We start from the raw sequence: 21,907 nt of genomic DNA on the forward strand, positions 1-21,907 counted from the left end.
CATCTATCAAATCCTGTGAAACCTTTAGAGAGCATAATAGTTGCCAACATGCAAAGTGGTCTGCAAAAGCCAGATAAAGCAAGGATATGGCTAAGTATAGCTGATGTATGTGCTGTCTTGGACAAGTGACATTGTGCAACTCTATCTTGATAATGTGTGTTTTGAGGACCCTGTCTATCTTGTATGTAAGGATGGAGAATTTACTGCTCTTTCTGGTAGCTGCAGAGCATTTGCAGTGTGAGAATATCATGTGTGTTTTGTGTATTCCTACTTTTATATGCTGTGTAAAAATCCTTAGTTGTTTTTAAGAAATCCAGAGAGTTATTGGAGAGAATCACTTCCTGAGGAGCTTGAATCTGTGCTGAGGGAGTTCTGCAATGACATTCATATGCCTATCAGTTTGCTTTTGGGTGCTGGTTCAAGGCTGCTTTGAATAAAGCTGTTTCCTACATACAGTTTAATGAGGTCATCAATATGGGCATTAGAGCTCGAGTTCAGGTGAGTGATGCTGCTGCTGTGACCTGTCTGCTTCACTCCTCCAGTGGAGATTATTCATGCACACACCTTGAGAGCCCCAGGGCAACATACAGTGCAGAGCAAATTTTCATTTCCCACAAGAATATTTGCCCTTCAGTCACAGACCATTCAGATAACAGCAGTAATTCAACCATTCTGCATTTGCTGCAGTATCATGGCTCAGTACTGAAGCCTCAACTGTGACGCTGGTGCTACCGTGACAGTGGAAGAGGGACACAGACATGTGGAGTACCAGAGTGTTGAATCTGGTGGCTATTGGAACAATTCACTGCTTTGTTTTAGTCTCCAGCCACCAGTGATTGCCAGAGTTGCTATATTTCTCTGCCTACAGTAGAAGAAAATGCTGAGCTTTTCAGTTCAGAATTGATCTCAGTAATGCATGTATTTATGAGTCTGGTTTTTGAAGTCATACCCAACTGTCAAACAACTCATCTCTAAAAAAAGTGTTGCAGTTATTTTGGATGAGAGCCTAACACAGGGAGGTAGAGCAGGTTTCCTAGAATGCCTCACCCATCTCTTCCAGACACCTTGCTGAGTCACATCGGGTATGAAACGAAGAGTCCATGTCTCAGTCCTTATCTTGAAAGCTTTGTGTGAGCCACTCTCATTGTTTGAAGGAGCTTTTTGCCCACTTCATCATGAATTGCCAACATATACAGTTAATAGGAACAGTGGTAGTGAACAATGAAGGATGAAAATTGAGGTAGGCAAGAAAGTGCCATGCTGACACTATAGGGCAAGAGACATCACATATTAGACTGAGACACTAGGGAACTTCTAAAATAGATGGAGTAGGAGTCTGAATCATGACTGATAGATATCCCAAAGGAAGGCAGACCAGATTTGGAGAGTGGAGAATGGAAAGAAAGTATATTCTTTTCCTCTCTCAGTAGCATTTCTTTGTCCTTGTTGCACATATGTGTTGATCCATTCACATATCAGTCTGCACAAAGGTATACTTATCTGTTCTTCCAGGAGAAATCCTGACTGTGGCATTTACCATGTATTATATTCTATTGCCCAGTAACCATAGTTGCTGTTATGGACACAAGGAGGGAGAGTGTCAAAGCAGAGCTATTTTGTTTTCTAAGCAGTTTGGAAATTACATACCTGTGGACATTAATTTCCATCTCTTTTATAGTGCTTGAAGAAAATTCTTTTTTCCTTAGAAGCTTCATATAAAAAAAAAATTAAAAAATCCACTTTGGTAAAGCCACAGATGCCTTGGTAACTGTTCAGCTTAGAGTACATGTACATGGAAGTACACAGGGTGGTTGATTACCTTGCCTACCACTGCTTATATAATTTCCTAAGGCTAAAGGTATTTTTTCCTCTTTCTTATGCATCCTTCATACTTTTCACTGTTTTTTGTACAGTACACAAATTGTTTTCCATTTACACTTTTATCTTTTGACAAAAGATGCTTTAAGATCTTGTTTTCAATGCTGTCAGGAAACTGCTTTAAATGAAAGTGTGGAGTGATGTGGAATAGTTTTAATGAAGACCAAAAGAATGTGAACTTCATCTTTTTCATAGGAAGTTTTTTTCTGTTCCATCCTGTGCCCTGCTTAAATACATTGGCCTTTTTTGACCTTTTCCTTGATGAAGGTTAAGTAGGAAATATCTTGGCTGCAGCCTTTCCAGCTTAACCAGAAAGACTTTCCACAGTTCATGTTTACTTACCCTGCTATGGCCATTCATCTTTCCTGAATCAAAATTGTTACACTGGATTTTCAGAGGGAAATTAATAGCTTGTGGCATTGATGATGAAGTGTCAAGCCTTCTTCTTTCATGTCTCCAGCTCTATTTTGCTAGTGATGATTTTGTCAGTTCTCTTGCTAGAGATTAACAAATCTTGGGAAAAAATCTGTTTGGTTAATGGTTCCCTTCCAAGCATCTTCTTTATTGTCATTAAGAACAAATGAACAGAGTTGCTGCATTTGCAATTTATTGAGCCCATTGCTTCTGCAAAAATCTAGAAATATTGCTATGTTTTCCATTTCTGTCTGAGCCTCTTTTGTGCCTACTGCCACACACAGAGTGAGACTGAATGCTTTTGGCTGGATAGGGGGTCTCAGTCCTTGGTGTGCTCACTCCAAAAGACTTTTTCCATCATCCTGTGAAAAAGATTCAGAGACAGCAGAAACCATTCATATGATGTCCTCAGGACATCACTGCTTTTACTGGAAAGGCAGTCATGCTCTTCAGGTACCACACTCTTGAGAGGAGAAGAGCTTGGTCTGAAGCTCTCTCCTGCCCTCAGTCTCAGTAGTAACCATTGTAGAATTTTGAAGTTTGGGATATCTCTGTCTGTTAGGCCACATCGAATTGCCTGCCTTCCATGGAGCTTTGTTATGAGACACACAACAATGTGCAGTGATAGTGGCAGCTACTGTGTAGTGCAGGGAAAGAACCAGTCAATCTCCACATTAAAATTTCATTTTAGTTTAGTTCTCAATGTACATTTTGTCCTCACAAAGCACAATTGTATGATTAGCACTGCGTTCATCCATATATATTCCAAATGGGGATGGTCAAGTCAGTTCTTTATCCCTCTGTCAAGAATAAGGAAACTCAACCTTTCCTGTGAAGATACTCTCAACCAAGCCCTCCGCAAATATATTAAACATTTCATATACTCGCAGAATGAACACTGGAAGAGCCAGGTTGGAAAGGACCTTGGGAGGTCTCAGGTGGTGCTAAAACTAGGCTATGAGATCAGATTCTGTTGCTCAGAACTTTATCCTGTTGCATCTTGAAAATCCCCAGAAGATATTAAGTGCACAGTGCACAGTGTCTTGGGCAACTTGTTCTGCTATTTGGCTTTGTTTCAGGGAAGAAGCTTGCTTTGATTTATATCCAGTCTGACTTTCTTTTGTTTCAGCTTATGCCCCTTATCTCTTGTCTTCCTGCCATGCACTGCTGACTCCTGACAGAGCCTTGCTCTCTCTCTTTATAACTAATTACAGGCACTGGGCAGCTGCTCTGAATCCCCCCCATGTCCAGCTAATCTCCAGGAGGAACAATGCCAGGTTCTCCCTGCAGGGCAAATGCTCCATCTCTAAAACATATTGATAGCTCTCCACTGATCTTGCTCCAGTTCATCACAGCTGGTTTTGTACTGTAGGCCCAAAAAAATTGAGCATAGGTGCCATTTAATGAGCTCTGAGCAGATGGACTTCATGTCTGTCCTTGCTGAATTCCATTAGGATCCTGATGGCCCATTGTTCCAGCCCACCTAGGTCCTTCTGTCAGTCCTGTCTTGAGGAGATCCATTGCTACCTCCAATTCAGTGTCCTTCTCTAACTTAATAACTGTTGCTTATCTTGCTTGAAACACTTGCCCTCAACTTGTTTTCATCATCTTACTTTGAATTAAATTTTATTCTTGATTTTCATCCTGACTTCTCAGTGTCTTTGAGTAAACTGGATATTTATAAAAAGCAGTATACTGAAGCAATTCACTCCAGCTTATAATTTGCTTATGATGCATGCAGTTGTTCTTAGCTCACCTTTAAATAGATCTTCCAGTCACAGTGAACTGCAGGAGAAATATTTCTCCAAAATACATTCACATGAGAAGATGCTTTTCCTGGTTTTGGCCAGGTCTGTCACATAAGATCTTCTTCAAAGAGTATCTCAAATTCAGTGGTTTGCTGTGCAGTCCAACTGAATGGTGTTGAGGACTACTACTTAAAACTTATAAACTAAAACTATACAAGATTTTTACTTTAAGTTTCATTTTCAGTATGGATTTTTTATTGCCTTCTACAGAAGTTTGGGAAGACTTTGAATGAACGTTTTAGTCCTAAAATAGATAAATTTCAAACATTTGCATCAGACAACAGTCTGGAACCCTTATTATCATAGACATTAGTGCTATTGTTTCCCCTGAATATCTTGCTGCTTTACAGCTATGCTGCCTTTCCTCATCTTCATGTGGCTGGAACTTCTTCCCATCATTTATTGTTGATTCTCCATAATGGTGCTTCTTATATGTCTCTGTAACTTTAGAACTGACAATTATAACAATCTAATTTTAGTTCAATATGCTTATATCCTATTGATGCATATATTCTCCTTATGAAGTTATTTTAACATTCTGTTTGTAGCCAGATGAAGAGTTAACCAATAGAGCTGATACTTATCAACTTAAAATATACGAAGTCCAAAGCCACACTAGTTTATTTGGTGTTAATTTTAGCCTGATCTCCACCTGAGATACCTACCCCCTTAAAAAGCCTCCTGCTCTCTGAGCTTAGCTACTTTGTGAATAGCACTGAACATTCAATTCATTCAATGCCAGGCATTTAATTAGGAACACTACTAACCTCTGGTAGTATTCTGGGAAATACAACTTCAATTTCTCCTGTTATAGGTATAAGAAAAAATATTGAACCATTTTTTTATTAAGAACTTTGTTCGGCAGAACTTTGATCTTCAGTAAGAGAAGCTCAACCGTTGACTCATCCATTATGCAAGTGATGTGCCCACCCGCACCATTCATCCAATTCTTGAATATCTACAGTGGAAGGCATGCTTTCTGGAACTCAGTCCACATCTGAGCCATCTTTGTCAGAGTTTCACAGTGTGAGAAAAGTGAAAGGAAATTCCACAGTTCCGTATAGGGTTGTGGTAAGGCAGAATACTTATTTATGAGATTTTATAAGGTTTACCATTAAAAAGACTCAACCTTAACTTGAGCAACATTTACTTCTTAAAACTTGGCTACTGTCCTGCTCTTTTTGACCTTTTTGCTGAATTGAGTTGCTAGCAAGTATGGTCTTATTCAGTTTTTATCCACGCTTTTCCACTATCCATCCCTTTGTAATTGGTCATAGGTAACCCTAATGTGATAGCAGTCATCACCACAAATCTGTAAATGTCTCTGAAACTCACAACTTGTCTAGAGTGGCATTTATTGACTTTTTGCACCAGTGCAGACTTGCTTGTACAGATGTATTGAAACTGGCTCAATATTCCTCAAATAAATGTGACAGCAAAGCCCCCGGGCATGTGGTAAAGGTGTTCCTGTAGAAGAGACACACGTGACCACTCTCATCTGAAGGATGTTTCTAATTTCTTTAGCAGTGTTCTTTGCACCACAAGATCTTTGACCCTACAACGGTTGAGCTCCTCCTGTAACTTCCTGAGGAGAATATGTTGTCTATTCCTGAGCAGGATAATTTAGACATACAAGTTCTGACAAGGCAAAAGTGTCCTCCTTCTCACCAGCTTGTTAGGTCTACTCTTTGCTCAGCAAGATGATGGGTCTGAAATACTGTCTTAGACTCCTCACTTGTAGCTTGGAGCCTCAACACAGATATTTATTCTGCACTGATCCTTGGTCTCTGATGCCTCAGGGAGATTTCAGAATCTGTCCTCCCAGCTCTTGCTCCTGTAATCTCCTGGAAATTAGAAGTCCCATTGCAAACAAAGATGAATATGTTCCATGGAATCTCCTCAGCTACTCTGCATCTTGATGCATATTTTAAAATGGTAGTTTATATGCCAAGCCATGAACAAGAAGCACTGGCGAGCTCTCCCATCAGGATAGACCTCCTATTCCGCTGACTCTGTTAGAGGGTTAGTAAACTTGTCCAGAGACAGGAATACAGAAAATGGAAGAGTTGGAAGAACTAATTTATTCATTTAATAGCAAATAAATTTCCAAAATTATGCATCAGGGCCTTGAGTTTCACTGGTGAATTGATATTGTGTTACCCTATATATCGTGATATTAAGGGGGAAAATGCTGATACCAATTTTCTGGCTGTAGACTTCAGGAAAAGATAACAATATACAATAGAAAAAACAGGATGAAAGAAAGTAGACATGAATTTTTAAGATCTAAAATAGCTTTTATAGTTAGGAGTTTTCACAGTCCTTCATATTGCTGGAGAAACTCAAAAGATACATAGATGCTAAAAAAACCCCTACTCGGAAAAGTAGACAATGTGGCTGAAGCTTGACTCTAATCTAATTTAGATTTTGTGAGTAGGATGTGGAAAAAATGGTCTTAGTATGAGCTAGTTTCACCATCATGTTTTAATAAGGAAAGTGAATGTTTTTTCTGTATGCACACGCGTGGGAGGCACAACAACAGAAGTAAATTCCTGTATCTGAAGTGTTAGAATTTTTATGTAGCTTTCACTCTTTTGGAAATACTTTGCTTCAGGAACTTCCCATTTTCAAGTTCATTATAAGGACATAAAAATAAACAAATTGCACACACATGAGAGGCAGCGCAAGCTATATTTCCCAGCCAATCCATGAGTTTCTTCCCTCCATCTTTAATCCAGCTCTGTCAGTATAGCAACATAAAATTTCAACAAAAGAGTATTTTTTTCCCTGAAGAGCAAAATTTGCTAGCACTCTTTATTATGTAATGTATTGAGAATGCAAAATGTCTGGTAACACTGATAAGTCACCTTTTTGACTTATAAAAATATATTCCCACTGATTACTAAAGCAGTGTTGCTTAAGGCTAATGGCATAATAGATACAAATTCATCCCATAATTCTTTTAATCTCAGTAAATATATTGCAAATGTTTACTATCTATTGTGGCAACATAAAGCAGAAGTCATAATTAGCCAAAACAAAACAAATCATAGGAGAGTTTTAAAGTGTGTTTCCAATTTCAGAAGAAAAAAAAACCTCATAGATTTTTCTTTTTTTTCTTTTTTCACATCTTGAATCAGACATCAGCAAATGTGTTTGTATGTGTGCATTTTCCCCAAAGCACTGAGAAGAATGTCGTGTGAGAATTATCTTTTCCACTCACAGTCATGCTGCTATTTGGTCACATTTCAATCCACTGAAAGAAAAAAAGAAGGTGGGGGAATTGAAAGCCCAACAGAACTGCTTAAATTATTTCAAACTTCAATGGTGCTGCAACCCTTAACAGAAGGCAGAGCTCAGTTGTGTCCATGGAACAGTTCCACATTTCTTAAAAAAAAAAAAAAAAAAAAAAAAAGCTAATAAAAATTTTTAAAGCACAGACATTAACGAGCTAACACAAAAGATTTATTACTTACATTTATTTTCTTTTCTGTCTTTTTCTAGTAAGCTTCTGCATTCTCCAAATAAGAGAGGCAAATTTCCAGCAAGTAAGCTTCTTTCCCTCCTTCCTCACCTTCATGTTTCACTTTCCTCAATTGCTCCTTAAATTTTTTAATTAAGATCATCTTGCTTTTTGATTCATTGATTGTAGTGACATTGTTCTTTATGTTCAGAAGGTGATAAGGAGTGGTCAAGTTTCAGGTCACACTGACTTTGTTATTTTAAATACTGAAATACAGGAAAATCTGTTTTATAAGACCCCTGAGTTATTTTTCTGTCTGAAACAACCTTGTCAGTAGGCTGTGTTTCTTGCTAAACAAAAAATAAAAAGCTGTGTTTTGCTGCTGAAAAATCTGCCAGAACAGTAAGGCAGAGGAATATTTTCATATTTTATCAACCAAGAAAGTACACATATAATTGAGGGCTCATTAACCCTCATCAAGTCACACCTAAAAAATTTCTTGTTTCACCTCCCTCCCCCTTCATTTATTCTGAGTATTAGTTAATATTTTAAGTCTATTTTGTGGCTGCCAGGTCTTCCTGGACATCCCTTCAAATGCAAATTAATAGTTTTCTCCCTTCAGAATTGCATACAAGAAACATGGGAATGCTTTGCACCCTGAAAAATTATAATGGTTGTATAGAAGTCTATGTCAAGGAGATTCTGTTGCCTTTCTGGTGTTTGTAAGATGACACATATTTTTTGCCCCTTTCCTTTTGAAAGGTTGATGGTATTGGAATGATGATAACAGGAATATCCCCAAAGTCTTTAGTTCTATTCAGAATTAGTACACTTGCCAGATAAAACCAATCATAGATGCATAGAATTATAGAATGGTTTGAGTTAGAAGGGGCCTTATAGATTGTCTAGTTCCAAACTCTCTGCCATGGGAAGGGCCACCTTCCACAAGACCAGGTTGCCCAAGGCCCATCCAACCTGGCATTAAACACTTCCAGGGATGGGGCATCCACAGCTTCTCTGGACAACCTCTGCCAGGGCTTCACCGCCTTCACATTATAGAATCTCTTTCTAATATCTTATCTACACCTACCCTCTTTCAGTTTGAAGCCTTTACTCCTTGTCCTGCCCCTACATGCCCTTGTAAAATGTTCCTTGCCAGCTTTTTGTAGGCCCCTTTTTGTTACTGAATGGCTTTTCTAAGGTCCTCTCAGAACCTTCTCTTCTGCAGGCTGAACAACCCCAGCTCTCCAAGCCTGTCTGCAGAGGAGAGGTGCTCCAGAGCTCTAATCTTGGTGGCCCTTCTCTGGGTGTGTTCCAACAGTTCAACATCCTTATTGTGCTGGGCGTCCCAGAGCTTGATGGAACACTCCAGGTGGGGTCTCATGAGAGAGGAGCAGAGGGGAAGTAGAGGGGAAGAATCACCACCCCTGACCTGCTGGACACATTTCTTTTGATGCAGCCCAGGACACATTTGGCTTTCTGGGTTCAAGTACCATTGCTGGATCATGTTGAGCTTCTTGTCAGCCAACACCCCCAATTCCTTCTACTCAGGGCTGCACTCAGTTCATTCTCTGCCCATCTTGTGCTTGTGCCCAGAATTGCCTCAATCGAGATGCAGCTTGCCCTACTTGGCCTTGTTGAACTTCATGAATTTTGCATGGACCCACCTCTCAAGCCTGTCACAGTCCCACTGGCTGGCATCCCCACCTCCAGGGTGTCAACTGCAGCACACAGCTTGGTGTGTTAGGCAAACTTGCTGAGAATGCACTCAATCCCACTGTTCTTGTCACCAACAAAGGTGCTGAACTGTGCCACTCTCAATACAGACCCCTGAGGGGCCCCATTTTCACTGCTCTTCTCTTGGACATTGAGCCACTGACCTCAGCCCTCTGAGTGTGATCAGCCAGCCAATTCTTTATCCAACAAGTTTTCAATCTATCAATTCACACATATCCAGTTTATAGACACGGAGACATTGTCAAATGTTTTGCACAAATTCAGGTAGATGACATCGGTTGCTTTTCCAATGCCATAACCTCTCTGGTTATATCAAGGAAGAAAAATCACAAGTTCTATATAAAGTAATAAAGTTATATTGAACTTAATATTTTTCTATTATTTTAGAGTGCTTATTATATTTCTATTGCCTACTATGTTGGCTTTATTGTTTTTTTTTTACTTCAATACTCTTAATGTTCAAACTTTTGGTTTTGTTTTCTACATTTATGTCATAAAGAAGAATTTTCCCCTTTGTTCTTTTGAAGTTAAGAATTGTGTCTAGTTTTGTCACCAGCTAGCTAGCAAAGCACTGGGAAGCAGACTTGAATCCTGTAGACAGCATTTTTTCACAGTGTAGCAAAACTGTAGATTCCTGCATCAGGCTATCATTTTTTTCAAGCATTCAACTGCTACTGTATTCACTAAAATAATGAAAAATTAAATTATTGAAGTCAGTTGTTTCAGAAGAAAAAATATTTATGTAGCTTAATTTATTTAATTTAAGTGGGTTGCTCATGACTGCTAAAAGCAGTATTTAGTCTTCAAAAAAGTGACAGCAAGTAGTTTTCTTCTGTACCTTCTCACCCAGAAATGGGCATCAGGAGTCATGTAATAACTGATGCTGAAATGCTCTTTGTATATCCAGTATATTGGTAGCAAGTCATCTTCAGCTGTAAGTTATCAAAAATGCTTACAAATTAGTCTGTCAGATAATCCTACTGAGTTATGAATATCTAAAAGCATATGAGATCAGTTATAACTGTGCTGTTTTGAATACAGAAATAGATGTTGTATTGATCTTCATAGGCTGATCCTTTTTTTTAAACAATAGATGTTTCCATTGTGATGGCAATACTGCTGAATGAGTGCTGAAGTCAGTAAAGTTCATAAGTTGCTGACGTTTGGTGCCTTTTAACTACTCTATCTTCTCAATCTATTATGAGCAAGGCTAGATGGCCTAATAACAGTGCCAGGCAGTGTGAGAACTCTGTGTACACTGAAGATCCCTTATATGTCAATAATGGAGTACAGTTCTGAGAAATATTAAATTATATCCTTATCCAGAAATACCCCCTACTGCCTACTGAAGTCAATGAGAAAGACAAAGCCAGAAGAAAATTCAGTGCTTGCATAAATTGTGGTTCCTCAGGCTGCTTTGCAATCATTCTTGTTGATAGTCCAGCAAAAAATAGTATTGGGTAACTGGATTTGGATCTGCTGTCCATTTATTGGCAATTGTGAACTCTACCACCAAAATATCTTCCAGGTCATTTGGTTTTCAGTGAGTTACATCTGCAATAATATTGCTCTTCTAACTTATATATAGAATATTTATACATATGGAAATGCCCACTGAAATCACAGAGTTGTCCACTGAAATAAAGTTGTTCCTGAGTGAAATGGGAAACTGCTGCATGAGGTCATTCTTTGTACATCATAGGTCTGAGGAATAAATGAACATGTCTCGGGCTGAATCTGTAGGAAGATGTAGGTCTGGTATTTTCCTCCCTTCTGGCCTGAAACTGAGTGTGTAAATTTAGGTCTGTCTGAGATGAAGTGAATCACACACAACACTCCCTGCAGTCCCTCAGGTCTTCCTTGGAGGCTTTGTGACCGTGTTTCTTTTGTGAAATTAAGTAAGATGATTGCAGCCCCAGGAGATGGTTACAACCATGTATTACCATGTATTTCTGGAATGATTTGGAAATATGTCCCAGGTATGGAAAAAGTCCTGCACACAGTAACCTCTCCTGTGTTTTATGGGTTATCTATGTTATACAGGGAGGATTTCTCTCAGTGCCACACATGCATTTACATTCCCCCAAATTCCCAAACAATATGCCATCTGGCAGTATCTAAACTCCTGCTGTTCAAAGGCAGGAACAATAAATAATAATTTTATGTATTACAGTGTGCTGTAAGCCTTTCTCATGATGGGATGCTGTTAAGTTTCCATCTGTACCGCAGTTTGGAAATGTGTTGTGACAAAGTTCCTGGCTGTATTAAGAAATTGTATTAAGAATTTTGGTAGTAAATGATGCACAGAAACCTGAGGAATAAAAGTAAGAAAAGAAAACTTAAAATTCAAATGCAAATTCTTTAAACACAGCAGTATTTCAAGCAAAAAATGAATCCTCTTTTTCATAGAATAAAACCATGGTATAACCTCCTTTCAAAAGCTAAGTCATAATGGACTCTTTTGTACACCTACAGGAAAGCATTGTATTTTCATATGCTCATGAATGTGGAAAACAGGGATATGGAAACTTTGACAATGGTAGTTACCATCTCCATATGTATTTTTCTGCTCTGTATGGACTTGTTAGTACCTACTTAGGTAAATGGAAAGATTCCTGTTGATTCCAGTGCTATTTGACTCTTCCTCTGTATGTCATTCAAGGGCTTATTTCATCATTTCTCTGTTTCATCATCTAATATTATTCTTTTGTATGTATAGATAAAGAGATTCCTAAAATCAGTGTTTCACCCCAGATGGTGCAATTAGGTGATTCTTGATTTTGTCTTATCATGTCCTTGAAATTAACATCTACAGTGTGTAGTGAGAAAAAAAAATGTATATAAAAAATCATCTATCTCTCTCAGTGATAGAGGGAGATATTTTTTACAAATGAAAAAAAGAAATTTTCTTGTCCACAGCTTACCGACTGTGAACACGAATGATGTAAAGATGTTTTTTTAAGCATCTTCCCTCTGTTTAATTTGCTGTTCTAACCATTGTTTTCTTCATTAGCTTAGTTTCATCTTAACAATTTGTTTTATTTTCTTTGCTATTACATTCTTGGCCATTAGAAAGCCCTTTCCTTCCAAAAAATTCTTTGCCCAATTTGTTTCCCATAACAACAATAATAATAGGGGGAAAAATACTCCTTTTAATAGCAATTTAAGGGCCAAAATTCATCCTTTGGTACTTCTATGCAGTCACGCTTTCTGTGGCATTTGCACTCATATTGCTAAGGCTAAACATCTGGCCTTATGCATCACAGCCCACCTCTCCATGTAGCTACAACAAGCAACAGTTACAAAACAGAGTAAGGCCTCATTAATGTTTTAGAACTGAAGGAATAAAATGCTTAATCATCTTGAAGTATTTGCATACCTCTCCTTCCTTCGCATCCTCGTGTACTGTAGCTGATGGCTGCTATTTCCTCACATCATGAGTCTTGGTCTAGCTAACACAGTAAGTGGAAAAAACGTGTATGTCTTTTCTGAGTTCTTGGCCTTTAGTTATATCACAGATTTTGCTGTGGGAAAAAAAAATGTTCTAACTCTCCTGTTCATTCATCCAGCTCCTGTGGGAAGGGCCCTGGTGCACTCACCCATCCCTAGGGCTGGTCACCCAAGAGTTATGGCACTCAGAAGGTTGGCAGAGCATTGCTGGCTCCTCTGATGTGGTCAAAGGAGAGCTTGTGTGGCCATTGGGACAGACAAGTTGTGTTGAGGGTCATTGACTGTGAGAGTGCCTTTCTTTAATCCCTAACCTCTTGGCCCAAGCAATATACATGCCCAAGGGTGCTGAGGGTATCCAGAGAGAAAGACAAGTCTTCATTAGTTTAGTGAAGACTAAACTAATGCCCATAACTTTATATGAAATCAATGGTGAGCAAAAAGGTTCAATAGCTAGTGACAATGTCAAAGAAACACTTCAGTCTGATTATCCTAGCAATTACTACCCTGCTAAAAAATTGGAAACCAAAAAACAAAAAATAATACATTATTAAAAGCTGGACAAACTAATCTTTCAAATAAAGAGATCCAAAGCCATATAATATATAATACAATAATAACATTAATTTTCACTTCTGTAGTTATTTTATGCCTGCGTATTTTTTAAACACTGAGTGTTCAGCACAGATTATGAGCTTAAATTTTCAAGGTGAAAATGCAGAAGACCTACTGGTTTTCAAAGCCATTACCAAACTGAAAACCTAACAGCACATTGGTTTGTATTTTGATTTATTAGGAAGCAGGCTTAACTGAACTAACTGAATGGAATCTAAATAAGTCTTGCTGGATTTCTGCTTGCACCTGCAGAAGCAGCTTTAGAGAGTTATTGCCCTCTGTAGATACTGTACACTGCCTGTATAATCTTCTCAAGAAAATAATTAAATAAGAAAAATAATTGTTTATAAATGGAGAAAATTGCAGTACCAATGTATTTTGCTGTAACTGCTCCCTGCTGAAATTTGAGACCATGGTCCCAGTGAAGTTTATGGGACAGCTCAAAAAAACATTTGTGTATGCAATGTTTTTCTTACTGTGCTGAGGTTTACTCCTAGAAGTAAATTGATAGGTATAGTGATTTCTTTGGGATTTTTTTCTTTCAAAATATTATTAAGTTTATTGCTTAGAAATTGCTATAATTTTTATTGGTTTATTTATTACAGAAAAAAAAGGACTGAACTGAGAGTGGAAAAATAATGATAATACTTCTTTCTTGCATAAGAAAAAGGTAAGATTTAGAGGACCATAATACTACAGGAACTTATTTATGGCATACTAATAACTATGAGGTGATTTGTTAAGTTCCCAAATACTGGCAGCTTTTGATTTAAACTTATTTAGACCTCCACAATCTTGGCTGCCTAAAAACTGATGATTTAAAATTCACAATCCTTTCCAATTAACTGAGACAATGAGTCTACTGTTTTTGCCACTGTATTAACCTGTTCTGCATTAGAGAAGAAAAGGTTACATTTCATTTTGTAGCAGCATATTAGGCTTGTATGTATTTCAGGCTCCTCAATTTTGATTTATGCTATCTCCAGTTTGGGTTTATTGAAGGGAGAGTTCATTCTTTCTTTTTTTCCTCCCACTCCATTCCGTGGGAGCTATAAATGCCCCAGTTATCCTGGGAATTTTTTTTTTTTGGTCCCAGGTACCCAGCTGTGACTGAAATAATGCTCCCCATCTGTGTTCATTGTTTGCATTGATGGTGTCTGTGCAAGTCACCAGGGCTTTCCTAATAAGGTTCAGTTTGACCTTTCAGAAGTTCTCAAATGAAGAATCTCAGTGCACTCACCAACCTCAAAAGAGATAGACTTCTCTGCCACTGCCCTTACAAACAGCTGTAAGAGGCAGTAAAAAATGACTGTTCCAAAACCAAAGTCAGCCCTCTGAGCTGTTCAAGAGTGTGCAAGCACTGCACAGCTGGGGGCTGGCTGTTCTTCCCAGAAGGGTGATGCACCAGATGGAGGGAGATCCTGGAGAAGGGGAGCAGACAGACTGACAGACAAAGAGACTTCTCAATAGAGGAAGAGGAAGTCCAGAGAGACGCTCTTTAAACTGACAGGCTGATTTTTAGGCAGGAAAGCACTGTCTGGTGGTTTCAGTGCCCACGTGTTCAAGACGAGGGCTTCAAGCTCCACATGCTGACTTCTGGTGTGGTGACCCCTGGTTCTCCTCCTTTTTTGTGAGAGCACTGGAACTGGTGTGACAACACAGGGAGCCAAGTGAAAGGGCTGACCCACCTGAAAAATAATCTTGTTGGCTGGTTTCTCTAACAATTTTGGTTGGCATGGTTAGTACTTGGAGAGATTAGTTCTCTCACCTGGCTCCCCTCAGCCCCAGGAGCGTTTGTGCTGACACATGCAGGGGAGACTCGCTGCCAGGATGGTGGGGGAAGGTGGTGTCTCTTCTGTCAGAAGCTTGTGCCGAGTTGAGGCTGAAACCGTGGCTCACATCAACAAAATATTTACTGTGTTCATGAAAATAAATGAAGCAAAGCTCTTTTTTTCTGTCAGGGAAACCTTCTGACTGAAGTCACCCATGAGATCCGGAATCTTAATAGTAGCTTGGTTCAGGAGCAGAGAAAATTGATATTTATCTGTTGGTTTTTATCAAAGGAAGAAGAAGAGGAAAGAATTCAGATTAATAAAGCAGATACTGGTAGCTACCTTTTGGATGCCTAAAGACAAAATTGAATAGTTTGTGCTAATTTATATGTGATTTCAATATTATTTCATTTTAGCAAAGGAAAAATGAACAATTATGAAAGCTAAGACAAGTATCTCCAAACCAGAAATTTCAATTAAAATATTACAAATATTCTCAGAAAATATCCTGACAAGTTACAGAACTTAGTGATGGACATCTAGATATTTGAACCATTCATTAGAATCTGGGTATATTAAGGCTCTAAGTTTCAATTATTTTAACTATAGCAACATGCTAACTTGCAAGCAAGGTAATTATGTGTGATAAACTTGATTCTATAGAGTGATTCAGCAAAGTAAATAGGAATTCATAAGCTAAATTTTGCAAATAAATTCTAACCCCAGTATGAACAGAGCTTGTGTTGCAACTGTGTGATTCCTAGTAGTTATAAGTGTTAATGTGTTCTCCCCTTTTTGCAGGTTTTGCCCATAATAAACTCACTGAGCAAGACATATGGACTTCTATCCAATGCTATGAAAATTAACCAAGGCACATTAACTTCAGGAAATTTTCAAAGGTACAAAAATAATATGTGTATTCAGTAATTAATTTAACCAAATAAGCCATCAGCTTGTGCTACATAGTTTAAGTATTATGTCAGGTCAATAATTAAGCTGTAGTAAATCTGGAGGTCCTATTCTGCCAAACTTTAAAGGCTCGAGACTAACCCAAGGCCCCTTCACATTTTAGTAACCCAGTGAATGATTACACAGATAGCTTTTCAATCCGAGGTTTGCTACTATTAACTTTCTATTTTTTGAGACATCCAGGAATTCTATGTTTTGTGGTTATTGAATAATATCCTGTGAAAAAATGTATGCTGTCTTGCATTTATGAAAAGGAATATTTAATAGGCTTCAGTCATGTCAAGATAAAATGCAGTTTTCCTGTAGGGAAAGATATACATTAAGCAAAAGTAATGGTTTGGAATTTTCCCTTGTTTATGTGAACATGACGATTATGAAAACTTGAACCTAATCTCAGTGTATGCAGCTGGTCATGGTAAAGAAAAAGCATTTTGCAAGCTGTCTTATGTGACTCTGCCAAAGCAATTCCAAAGTATCTGTGGTAGTTCTGTGCTTTCAAGGTCTGGCTGACTTTTAGGTGGAACTCATAGCAAGTTGTGTGGTGACCTCGTGATGCGGGAATTATGGCAATAGACTCAGTATCAAATCATACATCTCAGCTTAACAAATAAAAATATAAAGCCACATGACAGAACACAGAGCAGGGAGTTTGAAATGCTCTGAGATTCATTTTTTCCCCTCAGCTATATTATTTTCTGTCACCTCATTTACATAAAGTATTTCTGGTTAAACAATTTGCAAATGCATGTGATTTAATAGCAGGTATTCGTGTGGCAGAGGTAAATTTGGACTTAAAATTAAGACATTGCTAGCAGTGAAAGACAGATGGTATACATCAAGTTTATTTCACATGCAAGTCTTTGTATGGAATTTTCTTGGAACCAGTAACTTTCTGACATGTTAGCTCATAGTTTATTTTAATTACAAAATATCTAAGTTTCCAGATCTTCAGATAATGTTTCATAATTACTAGAATTTACATAAGCTTATTCAATCTACTTTATTTTCCCTCCAGATGTGTGGCTGCATAATGGTCCCATATAAAGCAGATATTATTTTCTTGCATGCAACATATCAGAATATCCACACTTTCCTATACCAGTGATCTAGTAATTAACTTAATTTCCAACTTAATTTTCTCTCCCAGCTTTATCTAAATTTTTACTACGTTTATCTGTAGGTTTATCTATAATTTTCCTATGTTGCTCTTGAAGAGGTTAACCAGACTAAGGCCAAGAAAATGCATGCCACAGATTTCCACAGAAGTGGAAGTTATGAATAATACTATATAGATGAGTGCTCTTGATTTTGATGGAGAGAATGGATCGGATTATTATTTGCCATACCTTCCAGTCCTACTCAATGAAATGACAAGTGATCATTTTGGTCATGTTCCCAGTCTACCAAAGGCAGGAAGCCCAAATAATCTTAAGAAGGATGTTATATTGGAAGAATTCCAAGCAATTTTTGCAGATCCAAAGGTTAATTTATTTTTTTTAAAGTTTGAACATTTTTTATCTAATGTGAAACTTCAGTGGTTCACTCTTCATTGACTACATTATCTGCTGTTCTAGAGAGATTTTAGAAGTTTATAAACATACCTTTTCTCTACAGATTTAGGGTCATAGTGTCATAGTGTCTCATACACTGAACCTATAACTGTGAATGTACAGAAATGTAATTCACATTTGTCAGTATTAGGAATGCCTTTAGAATATTTACTATGAAATAAAGTGCTATCACTTGAACCATGGATAAAATAGTTGGGGAGTTCCAAGAAAAATGTCAAGGCAACTTTTTGACCTGAAGCTTAAAAATCATGTCTCTTATGTATATAATCTATTAATGACACACTCAGCGCAAAGACTTTTCTGGCACATTATCTACTAACATTCCACAATCCAACTTCAGTTAAGTTGAATTCTACTGAACCCTGGGGGTCAGATTTTTAGAAATGTATTTTCATTACTGCCCACACATGTATCCCAGTTCCAGCTCCAAATATACACATAGGGTTCCCAGTTTATTTTTGGGAAGTGAAAGAGCTCGAAAATACCCATTTCAGTCCATCTGAAATGAGCATAATCCTGAGATGAGAGCTGGAGAAGCTTGCATGTTACAGGACTTAAGAGAGTGAGTCTGTATGAGGTCAAGAGTATGGGGCTGACCAGCAGTGTCTCCAAGAGAAACCCAGGTAGATGGTCAGATGGGTCTCACAGAACAGTTCAGAAAAATCCCAGCAGTCAGTAGTTTGCTAGGAGAGGTTGGGAAGCTGAGGAACAAACACATAGAACATTAGAGCATGTAACATTTTCTTGCAGTTCAGTGCATCACTCTTCATTTTACTGTGTGCATACTAAGAGCCCATCAACAAGGTATTGCTGAGAGTCCTGCTTGCAGGTGTACAGCAGAGCTACTGTCTTTTTTTAGGGCTCCTTTTTCTGTGCTGTGATACTTCATTGTTATTATATGTCTACACAGGATGCAGCCAAGTTGTGCTGAATCTGTAATAAGCTTTTCTCTAGCCAGAATCTTGTCAAGTGTTCTCCTTGTCTAGAGGTTTTTCTTTCTCTCCTGCTAAAAGGTCACAAGGAAATGCCCATCAAAAATAGGGAAAAGTCTTTAGGAAAACGCTTTAGGAAAAGTCCTCTAACACATACAGAGAAGTGCATCTCTGTATTGTGTGCCTATACTAGTTCAGACATGAAGGCACAGAAAGATTATCTGCCAACAAGCCTGACAAGAAGCTAGTCACTTCTGCATACCCCCTGTGTGATCTCAACTACCAGTGACTTTAGTTCTCTGAGTAGCATATTCCACTTTTGCCAACAAAACTGATTCTTTTTCCTCTCATGTTGTCAAGCTTCTCAGTTAGGAAAAGTGGATTATGTAGAAGAGAATTATTAGCTGAAGGTAAGGGGGGAGTGGTAAATAATCTCAAACTACAATACTTATAGCTGAAAAATGAGATATTAGAAAACTGGACAAATTTGCCCCTTCTTTTCCTCTCCATTTTGTGACTTTCTTGCCTACATCATATTTCTGTTCTGACCTGGTAAAAAAGAGCCTTTTCCATTTGGTTTTCTTTCCCATCACACTCTCACACATAAGCCTTTCCCATGTTTCTCTATATACGCTGTTGATTAAGATCTAGAGAGAGTTTTTTTACAGACTGTCAATACAGTAGAAAGTCTGTGATCTCAGAGTTTTCCCTTTAGAAGCTGTGAAAATGAAGATTCTTGGCTTCATTTTTAGTATATCTGTAACCTACCACATGTCACTTAACTTGTTTGCCTTTGTGGCTGCTCATCCCTATTAAATTAGTTCACACCAGTAGAGCTGCAAAGAGAAAGGATGAGGTTTTTCTCCTTCGTTTCCTCCTGCTACTTAGTGGGAAGGGGTTCTCAGCTGCTGATTATGTTGCTTCACTGGTTTCCTTGCTGGCTGTTTCTCTGCACCACATGCCTTAATGAGGAACAGGCGGTCAGCAGTTCCGTGGGCAGCATGCTCAGAGTGTGCTTGGGAAAAGAGACACGGGCAGGAGTAAAAGAGATCCAAAGAGCTTCCTTTCCAACCTGCACCAAAAGGAAAGCAGGAACTTTTTTTCTAAGTTTACTCTTAGGATTTCAAGATCAAGCTGTCAAATTGCTAGTCTCTGGAAGTATTTATGAACCTTTTCCTGCATTTAGGTGGTGGGTTTTTTCCCTTGTAAGAGCCAAGTCACTTCCTTCCTGTCCAGTATCAGTCATTACTTACTGGAGAAATGTAACCATGCAAGGGCACCAAAATAAAACATGCATGGTCTGATAAAAATAATGTTTCATGTAAGAAATGTTTTTCAGGTGGATATTGTAGACGAATTGTATGTGTCATTATTTCCTCTACCTTCTCCCAAAGATTTCCCATCAGATGAACCTTTAAAAACTGTGATTTTTTTCAACCATTCTCTTCTACTGCCAGTAACTTTATCTAAAAGTATCTCAAGATTTTTCTTGCAAAAATGCAAAGTTGCCCTATAAAATAATTTGGATTTTAATTATTATAGAATCATAGTAATAGAATGGCTTGGGTTGGAACACACCTTAGAGACCATCTAGATCCAAATCCCCACCGTGGGCCAGAGCACCCTCCACTAGACTTAATGCCCCATCCAAGCTGGCCTTGAACTCTTCCAGAGACAGGGCATCCACAGCTTCTCTAGGTGACCTGTTCCAGTGCCTCACCATCCTCATAGAGAAGAATTTCTTCCTAATATCTAACTTAAATTGATTCTTTTGCCTTTTAAAGCCATTCTCTACGTGGCCTTGTAAAATGTCCCCCTCCTGCTCTTCAGTACTAAAAGGCTGCCCTAAGGTCTCCCTGGGACATTTTTTTCTCCAGGTTGAACAATCCCAACTGTTTCAGCCTGTCTTCAGAGGAGAGATGCTCCAGCCCTCTCATCATCTTAATGGCCCTCCTGTGGATGTGCTTCAACAGTTCCATGTCCTTCTGGTGCTGGGAACCCCAAGAGCTGGATGCAGCTATCCAAGTGGGGTCTCACGAGAGTGGAGTAGAGGGGTGCAATCACCTCCCTCAACATGCTGGCCATTTTCTTTTTGATGTAGCCCAGGGTACAGTTGTCTTTCTGGGCTCAAAGTGCACATTGCTGGGTTATGCTGAACTTCTTGCCAACCAAGTCTTTACCTCAGGGCTGCTCTCAATCCTTTCTCTGCCCAGTCCATATTTGTGCTTGATTCACATGCAGGACCTTGCACTTGGCCTTGTTCATCTTCATGAGGGTCACATGGGAATCACATAGGTATCACATAGTATAGTCTGGGAAAGGAAGAAAAGAATACTAGAAAGGAAACTCTTTTGTGACTTTACACATTAGACCAAAATGACAAAAGAAAACTGTTAAAACAAAACCATGCAAACAGGCAGAACTGCCTAATGTCACGTAAGTGGTGAGATAAAGTAATATTAAAACTGTAAATGCTTTTTGAGTGAGGTATATGGGTATATGGGTAACATTTTTTCACAGAGGACTTTTTTGGACATCCAGAAAAAAATTATGTATCTGCAACTGCTTAAATCTACTTGCAGTGAGAAAAGTATTTGGACATGTGTTTATATATGTGCTATTGACATAGCAATGAAGCAGCTTACTGACTCAGGGCCAAGAAACACTAATGGTAAAACTTTCCAGCATTTGTAGTTGCCTTGCAGTTTTACATAAGACTTCATTTCTTATTGTTGCCTCAAGTTGTAATCATTTTCCCTACTGCCTCCTTACTTCTGGGGAAGAATTCAACCATGTTTCACACTTTATTCCTCATGTGGAAGAAAAATTCATGGGTTTCCAGCCAGGTTTGTGGTTCCTAATCTACAGGAATGTGTACAGAGGAGAGAGAGGTGTATGTATGAGACTCCCTATATAAGATATCATCCCCTTCTCAGCTTCTTTGGTGCTACATTGCAGTGAGAAAACTGATGCCCTAGTTAATTGGATAAGCTGGTATTTAGAGGAATCTAGTCCCACCTTCTTGCTCTGGGCAAGACTTTCTGTGTGACAGCGCTACAGCCAATGTCCCAGGGAAAACATTGCTTCACCACCTCACAGGACAGACACATTTAAGAGTGAAGTGCTTGGGTAATGCAGTAGTGGGATGCTCATAAATGCCACAGAGAAATCCCAGGCTTCATGGCTCAGCAGCCGTGTATCACACAGGGAGCACATTTATCTCCAGGAACCGATCCTGGAAGCTGCAGGCCACAACAGTTCCCACTGAAGGCTTTCTCTGACCCCTCAGTGATCAGAGATT

The 21,907-nt window shown here is 38.6% G+C and overlaps 1 protein-coding gene across 12 annotated transcripts in view; it reads left to right on the top strand.

Annotated features, from left to right (window-relative positions):
- SULF1 (sulfatase 1) overlaps positions 1-21,907 on the top strand; it is a 185,259-nt gene that overhangs the window by 70,528 nt on the left and 92,824 nt on the right. For 6 of the 12 annotated variants that reach the window (XM_054515557.1, XM_036406703.2, XM_054515556.1 and 3 more), the window contains 2 exons: positions 13,968-14,032; positions 15,936-16,033. The exons of 3 other annotated variants lie outside the window; for them this stretch is intronic. The gene's annotated coding sequence lies outside the window, so the exon portion shown is untranslated. Of the gene's footprint in view, positions 1-7,634; positions 7,649-13,967; positions 14,033-15,935; positions 16,034-21,907 lie in introns of those variants that run through there. 3 more of the 12 variants (XM_054515574.1, XM_054515563.1, XM_054515561.1) reach the window with 2 other exon arrangements.

This window comes from Molothrus ater, chromosome 1, assembly GCF_012460135.2.
Source record: "Molothrus ater isolate BHLD 08-10-18 breed brown headed cowbird chromosome 1, BPBGC_Mater_1.1, whole genome shotgun sequence".
Lineage (NCBI taxonomy): Eukaryota > Metazoa > Chordata > Aves > Passeriformes > Icteridae > Molothrus > Molothrus ater.